Here is an 8,018-nt window from a genome sequence, read left to right as displayed (position 1 = left end):
CTGCACTCCTGCTGTCCCCAGGCCATCAGGCCAGGTTTGGAGTCCCCAGACCAAGACCACACACAGTCTGAACTTAGGAAGAGCACTACTGAGCGCTGGAGAGAAGGTTTGGTTCCATTCGGTTCTCTTAACAATGGTAATGTTTTATCAATTTACACATTTCATTCCTGTATAGCATGAGGTCCACTTGTCATGCAAAAAAAGTCAATGAAATACCTTAAAGTCCATCTGCAGTGTTTTCACATACCACGTGATTTTTGTATAATTAAGACACACGCAGACATGGACAGCAGTGTGGTGATTGCAGCGGGGAAGGGAGTGTAAGAGGACTAAATGGTAATGAAAAAAATACAATAAAAATTAATTTAAAAAAAGAAAGAAACATAGCAAACTGGAAAAAGTGTTGCTTTGAAAGCAGTCCAGTTGGTTACAGTTCTACATATCAGCCTTGCCACCTGATTGTAAGTGTAAAGACCTGCTGTTTCCTACCAGACAGGAAATCCCAGCTACATAGGCATGTGCCTCTGCACGAGATGCGTGCAGAGAATAGCCACATCTTTGTATGCAAGGCAGATACCCAGAACCAAACAAAATGATTCTGGAATCCACACAGGACATTACCATTCTAGCAGTTGAGCGCAAGACCCCCAATGAACGAGAAGCATGAAGATATCAGTTCTCATCAAGAATAGTTAGAGCACTGTGTCTCAAACTATTTGTGCACAACCCATGTGTTTCCTTGTTTGTTTTTAACACACTGCACACCAATACTTTTGGAAAGTATAAATTCACTTCTAGGAAAAAATGGAATGGCCACATTTTGCTGTGTATAATGCGCACTTTTTTGCCCAGATTTCAAAGGGAAAAATATAAGGACGTGAGTTATACACAGGTAGTGCCTGAAATACCTTGTATCTGTTCTTGTGTTTTGTAATTATTTGTTACACAAAATTTTGTGTACCATAATATGTTCAAAATAAATGCTAAAGCTTCTTTATAATATAAAAACAATTATCTAAATATAAATCAATAAAACGATTTAAACCAATTTAAATGAAATATTCTTTTCTGAACATTTGGACCAAAAACGTGGGCACGCATTATGCACAGCAAAATACAAGACTGTATTTTTAATTATTAAATTTAACACGTTGCATAAAATCACTCTAAAATTTCTCTCCAAGTTCCCTAATACTTAGGTTCAATTCTTTATTTAGTTCGTGGCAAACCAGATCACCAGCCCACACTTTCTAAGGACCACATTTAAGTAGCACTGAGATAAAGCATCTAAAAATGGAGAGCTTCCAGAAGCATATCATGTATTACTCCTGGGCTCAAACTTGGGTTATTTTTATACTGTTGACTTATTTAAGTCGTATTTATGTATATAATTTAAGGTCAGCCAGAGAGCAAGGGTTTTTTGTTTGTTTGGTTGGATTCTTTAAAATCTTTATTTATTGGTTTTAGAGAGAGAGACAGAGAGAGAGAAACATCGATCTGTTGTTCCATTCTTGTACCAGTTATTTATGCATTCATTGATTATTTCTCGTATGTGTCCTTATTGGGGACCAAACCCTCAACCTTGGCGTATCAGTTCTAATCAACTGAGCTTCCTGACCAAGTCAAGAAGTGCAAGATTTAAAAAAAAAACAAGGGTCCTCTGTACCTTCCTTTGCCACCCCACTCACTTTTTCCTTTTCTCTTTCCTTTCCTTCCATGTTTCTGAACAACAAGCATATAATGCTAAGTCATATCTTTCATTCTAAGGTACAAATAATAATAAATGCTCATCACACATCTTAAAAAATAATTACAGTTACAGCCCTGGCTGGCATAGGTCAGTGGACTGAGTGGGAGCCTGTGAACCAGAGTATCGCAGTTCAATTCCCAGTCAGGGCACAAGCCTGGGTTGCAGGCCAGTTCCCAGCAGGGGATGCGTGAGAGGCAACCATACATCGATATTTCTCTCCCTCTCTCCTTCCCTTCCCCTCTAAGGATAAATAAATACAATCTTTAAAAAATAATAATAATTACAGTTATAGCTGAAGGTCTATTACCTCCCTAATTTCATTCCCCCTGCCAAAAGTAAACCACATTTGGTTTTTATTGGTGTTTATTATTCCCATACATGTCTTTTTATACTTTTATGAGATATGTCTATGTTCCAAAACCAAGTATATATTGTTTGTTTGTGCATTAAGTTTTAGAAAAATAGTATAATACTTTCCGAAACCCTTTTTTCCCTTAACACGATGTTTTTGAGAACTATCCACAAGGATATATGTAGCTGTGTGCAGTATCTCATTGTATGAATATACCACAATCTACTTACTCATTCTCTCTTGATGGACATTTGTATTGCTTCCCATTTTTTATTATTGCAACATCGTTTGTAATAATAAACCACGTCCTCATGCGCAACTGCAAGAACCCAGGGCGTATATACCCTTGTGGTTCTGTGTGACTCATATATCCACGAGTGAAACTGCAGGGTTGAAGGGCGTATCTACCCCCATGTGCCTCCCCCATGAGATACTGCCTACTTGGTCTCCGAAATCCTTGAACCAATTACACTTACTTCAGTGGGGTAGGGGAGTTCCCAGTTCTCCGGAGGACCAAAAGTTGTGAAATTTGCAAACTCTTTAATGTTCCCAAGCTGATGGACATGAAACGGTACCTCATTATGGTTTAATTTGCATTTCCCTGATTAATAATGAGGTCAGGCATCTTTTCATACATTTATTAGCTTTTCTGGCTTCTTATTTTGTGATTTGCCTTGTTTATTTTTTTACTTATTTTTCCATTGAGTTTTTGGTAAGTATTGATTTAAGTATCTGAATTTGAGTCCTTTACCGATTCCGTATATCGTGAATATCTTCCCGGTCTGCAGTTTGTCTTTTTGCCTTTTTAATGGTGTCTTTGGGTCCTCGGGCACTTTTTTATTTTAATAATATTAACTTTATCAGATTTTTTTCCTCATGGGTTGTGCTTTTTGTATTTTATTAAATCTTTGCTCCAAGAAAAGATCATAAGACATGCTCTCACCTTTTATTCTAAAAGCTGTTCTTTCTTACTAGCTTCTTGAATTCCACTGAGGTTTTTGTATTTGGTCTGAGCAAAAGTTTCTGTTTTATTTTATTTTTTCCTAGAGAATAACAAAGTACTCACCACTTTTTGAAGGTCTGTCCTTTCTCCACGGACCTGCAATGCCACTCTCTTACATAAGCCAAATGCCCATCTCCAGGTGTGTTCCTGGCTCTGTATCCTGACCTGGCAATCCAGGCATCTGTCCCGGTTCCACAGCCCCACTGCCTTCACTGCCATATGTTGTAATAAGCTTCGTTGCATGCTAGGGTGCAACCACCATCCTCTGCTTCTTCATGATGCCTTACTTATTCTTGTACACATTCATGAGTATTTTTCAGCCGGCTTGTCGAGTTCCCAAAGAAACACATCAGGAATTTGATTGGAATTGCAACAAAATCTATATGTATTCTCACAGGGAATTGACACCTTCATCATACTGAGTTTTTCTGTCCATGTTCATAATGTGTTTTTCTCTTTATTTAGGTCATCTTTAAGGGTTTTCTATCATTTTTGGAATCTTCTATATAAAGGCTTTAAGTATCTTTTGTTAGATTTATTGTGAGGCACTTTCTAATTTCTTTCTTAATGTTGCCAATGGCATCTTTCTTTAACTTTATTTTTCAAAGCTGGGTCTGAACTATAGGAAAGCAATTGAACCACCTTGCTAAACTCTCTTATTAATTCTAATAATCTGTTTGTAAATTATCTTGGCTCTTTCTATGCAAATAATCCTATAACCTATGAATGATTGCATAGAAGTGATAGGTAACAGGTTGAATAATGCCTCCCCCCAAAGACGTACACATCCCAGTCTCCAAAACCTGAGACTGTGTTAACTTACATGACAAAATGAACTTGGTAGACATGACTCAGCTAAGGGTTTTGAGATGGGGAGATTTTCCTGGATAATCAAGATGGACCCAATACAGTCAATCAAAAGGGTCCTTTTAAGAGGGAGGCAGAAGGGTCAGAGACAGTGAAGGTTATATGTTGACAGTAGCACAGAGAGACAATGTGGTGATGGAAGGAAAGATTGGAGTGCTGTGCTTTGATTACAGAATAAGGGGCCACAAGCCAAGGGTTGGGGGTGGCCTCTCAAAGATGAAAAAGACGAAACATTCTCTCCCAGAGCCTCCCGAAGGAACACAGTCCTGCTGACATCTCAGTTTTAGACCCAAGGACTAGACTAATATTGGACCTCTGGAATTGTAAGAGAGTACATTTGTGTTGTTTTACGATACTAGATCTATGGTAATTTGTTACAGCAGCAATGAGAAACAGTGCATGTAAGATAAATTTCTTGAGACCTATCTTGACTGAGCTTATCTTACTTCTCTCTCATTTGCAAGTTTTTGTTTTTTTTGAGCGAGGGGAACCAGGGCAGTTTTATTTATGATGACAACATACAAGACTCTGTGCTTAGGTTCGCTGGCGAGATAAAACCTGCGCCCAGGCCTTGTGCTTCTCCTCAGGACTCCTGAGGGCAAACTTCTGTAGTTTCTTCCACATGCCTTTATTCATTTCCTTGAACTCTCCCAGGGCGTCTGTGGAGAGAATCAGTTTGTACTCCTCCAACAACAGGCCACTGAAGCTGGTGTCTCTGGGGCGAGGGTACTTGTGTTTATAATAGTTTGAATGGATTCGTGCTGAACTCTGGTACATCTGCTCGCAGGCCTCAGGCTCTGCAATCTGGGTGTTCTCTCCCTCCCGAAAGGCCTGTGCTACGCGCTGCCAAAGGTAAGCACCCAAGTCTCAGCCCCGTTTGATGTCGTCCACTGGCCATTCCTCACAGAGTTTAAAAAAATGCCAGTAGCTGCCAGCTGCCATTTTGAGCCCTCATTTGCAAGTTTGGTGGCTGTAGAATTCTAGGTTGGAATCTTGTTCTCAGAACAACACAGGTATTTTTTCTTTGTTTACCATTTTTATATTATTTATTTATTTTTCTTGTCTTATTACTATGCTGGCCAAGCTCTCCAAGTACAATGTTGAGTAGAAACATTTTAAAGGATACCCTTGTTATCTTCCTGATGTTAAAGGAAATGTTGCCAGTAATTCACATTTGAGTATTCTTTTTGCTATAAATTATTGGTAAAGAGTTTTCATCAAGTTAAAGAAGTTTCTTTATACTCCTAGTCAGCTAAGATTTTGGTAACGTAAATGAGTACTGAGTTTTTATCAAATGCTTTTTCTGTGCCTCTCAAGATAATCATGTAGATTTTCTCCATTAATCTATTGCGATGATTTATATTAATACTTTTTTTTTAAGTTGGACCAACTTTGTATTACTGCGATATGACCGGCTTGGATCTGCTACCTTCCCCTTGCTAACACTTGAATTAAAACTTTCATAGATGTGTTTTTGAGTGAAGCTGGCTCTGGGTTCCTATACTCCACTGTCCTCCACTAGTTCAGGTTCAGGTTTGCAGAGCCTCACAAACTGAGACAGGGACTGTTCCCTATCCTCCTATTTTGGTTGGTTCTTCTCATTTTAGAAATTAATCATTTACTTATAGCTACAGAAGGCAGGTTCAGTTCACTTCCCTCCACACACTCCAACCCACAAACACACTCCCACTGCCTTTGTTCTCCTTATACAGCTATATTACACTTTTTGGTTCAGTCAATATTCTACATTGTCAGGATTAAGTAAATAGTATATGCTAACGAGTCATATGTCCTTCTCTATAGGTGCCAATCAGTAAATCTTCCCCAATCTCTTGCAGAGAACTATAAGTCAACTCACTTAGGCAAGTGATATTTTTGGTTTTTGTGGAGAAATCTCTCCTGGAGTTTTCTTGTTCTCTTGCTCCAGACTGGATTCTGTGGTGCCTGCTTCCTGCCATTTTGAGGTTATTTCTCTCAACTAACACCTGCAATATTCCTTTTGTCTCTTTTCTGTATTGGAATCTTGTTTCCCCTCTGATGGCAAAAAATGCTCAGCTATCTGCTCAGATGTAATAGCACAGGAACCAAAAGGCTGACTTTGAGCCCTGTGGGCCTGAGTGGGGCAAGTCTGCCGTGGGCTTCACAGCAGGGTGATCAGGTAGAGACCCAGCTCTTCCGCTGTGGGAAAGAGCCAGCTGGCGTCTTCTCTTGGCCTAGTCAGTTTCTCCGGAGAGGAATTTTCCTCCCAGAGACGTAAGCTTCTCTATCATCATTCAGCTGCTCTGTAGGAAGAGTAAGTGTGTGGGAGGTTGTGGAGGGGTGGGGTCGGGGGCAGAAGGTGTAGACTTTGACTTAATGTCCTTTTTCAGTATAGCTCTCTGTTCTCATCTGGTTCTGCAGGGTGGGGGTGGAGATCTGGGGGTCTCACTGCTGCTCAAACACTCGGCCAAGAGGCATCTCCTATGTCTAGCCCCAGCCCTCCTCCCCATCTCTAGTGGGTATTTCACTTAGAATCCCTACAGTAAAGAATCCACTTGCTTCTTATTGTACACCACCTTCCTTTTGGGGCTTACATTTCAGCTGTCTCTGCTCTTCTAAATCAGTTACCCCTGACTTTCTGGCTCCCCAAATTCCCTGGACATCTGTCATCTGTTCCTGTATTCTGTCTCTCCTGAAATTCATTTGGTCTTTGCTTCTTGTTGTTGTTGTAATTTCTCTACTCTCATTTTGAGACTTTGGGGAGGAGGAGGAAATAAATGCACATGTTTTCAGTGTCATTATCCCACAATGCAGAGATGCTAGCATGTGGACAAGTGTCTGAGGGGAGGAGCCCTGGAGACTGCAGGAAGTCAGCAGAGCCTCGCCTGGATGCCTGCAGCAGCTTCTGGTCTTCAGAGGCCTCTGTGTGCTGGCCCACTGCCTGGTACGGTATTCCGTTATGTGGCCAACGGAGAGGGATTCTCTGGGCCTGTGTGGAGGCAAGTGATGCTTTTGCAAAGAGCAGCAGAGGAAAATGCTATAGGACTGAGGAAAGAGAATCAGGCTTGGTTGTTACCAGAAAGGGACCGGGCCCAAGCGGGTCTGCTGCAGAATGGCATATAGTATGTGGGTTTTTAACCTTGTGCAGGAAAGATTTCACAACACAAGTCCAGGCGATTCTGAGAGGATGTTTATTAAAGCTGGGAACAGTGAAACAAGGAAGGGCTTAGGACAGAAGAAGCAGCAGGAAAGAGCCTGGGCGAGGCTGCTTTGGCTCACTGGAAAGTCAGGGACAAGGGGGCCTTGGGGGCAAGTTCAGGGCATTAGCCTGGGATGAGCTGCCACTGCCCATTGGTCCCTGGTCGCAAGTCTCTCGGGGACCCTGAGAGTTTGTTTGGGACATGCACACCTGTGGGGGAAGGGGGGAAGGGAAGGGCACAGGCTCACTCTGGGGAGGGAAAGCACATTGGGTTCTTCGCCTTGAGGGTAGCAAAGGCTGGGAGTTTAGTGGAGGTTTTAGGGAAGGTCTTAGGGAAGGATCTCAGTAGAATATTCATCCGTTTTTCTGGGTGTAGCCTTTTATGGTCATGGTCTTCACTGAGTGGTTGGCACCAGGGCAGGGGGTCGTTGGTCATTGAAGCTGGTCCTGGGGTTGCCCACCTGGTTTTGCTGCTTTTCTGGTCCTGGAGCTGAAATAGAACTGAGACCTAGATGTTATCTCCAGGGAGGGAAGGCGGGGAGTGGAGGTCTAAGCCCCATGACCCACTGATACGAAAGGTCAGAAGGTCTCAAGTGCATACGCAGGGAGTGACATGCCAAGTAAGGAAAGGCCACTTGGGGGTGAGGTCTGGCACCGGTTTTGCCCATTGCCGGGCGCCCAGGACTTTCCACCCTGGTGACCCTCTGTATCTGGCCGTGAACTGCTCTGCCAGCTTGTTCAGCCGTCTGTCTCTGTCCCTGTTCCACTTGCCAAGGAACTTTCCTAGCTTCTTACTATCCTGCTTCCGTTGGAGCAAACAGATGTCTACAGGCGGAGCACTGATGTCCAACGCCTGGATGACTCGCCC

The 8,018-nt window shown here is 42.2% G+C and overlaps 1 pseudogene; it reads right to left on the bottom strand.

Annotated features, from left to right (window-relative positions):
- Window positions 1-4,463: 4,463 nt before the first annotated feature.
- Window positions 4,464-4,914, bottom strand: LOC119063335 (ubiquinol-cytochrome-c reductase complex assembly factor 2-like; annotated as a pseudogene).
- Between the last annotated feature and the right edge of the window lie 3,104 nt (window positions 4,915-8,018).

This window comes from Artibeus jamaicensis, unplaced genomic scaffold (assembly GCF_021234435.1).
Source record: "Artibeus jamaicensis isolate MK-2021 breed Jamaican fruit bat unplaced genomic scaffold, CSHL_Jam_final contig_685, whole genome shotgun sequence".
Classification (NCBI taxonomy): domain Eukaryota; kingdom Metazoa; phylum Chordata; class Mammalia; order Chiroptera; family Phyllostomidae; genus Artibeus; species Artibeus jamaicensis.
The sequence above is the reverse complement of the archived record's forward strand: the minus strand, read 5'-3'. Positions and strand labels throughout refer to the sequence as shown.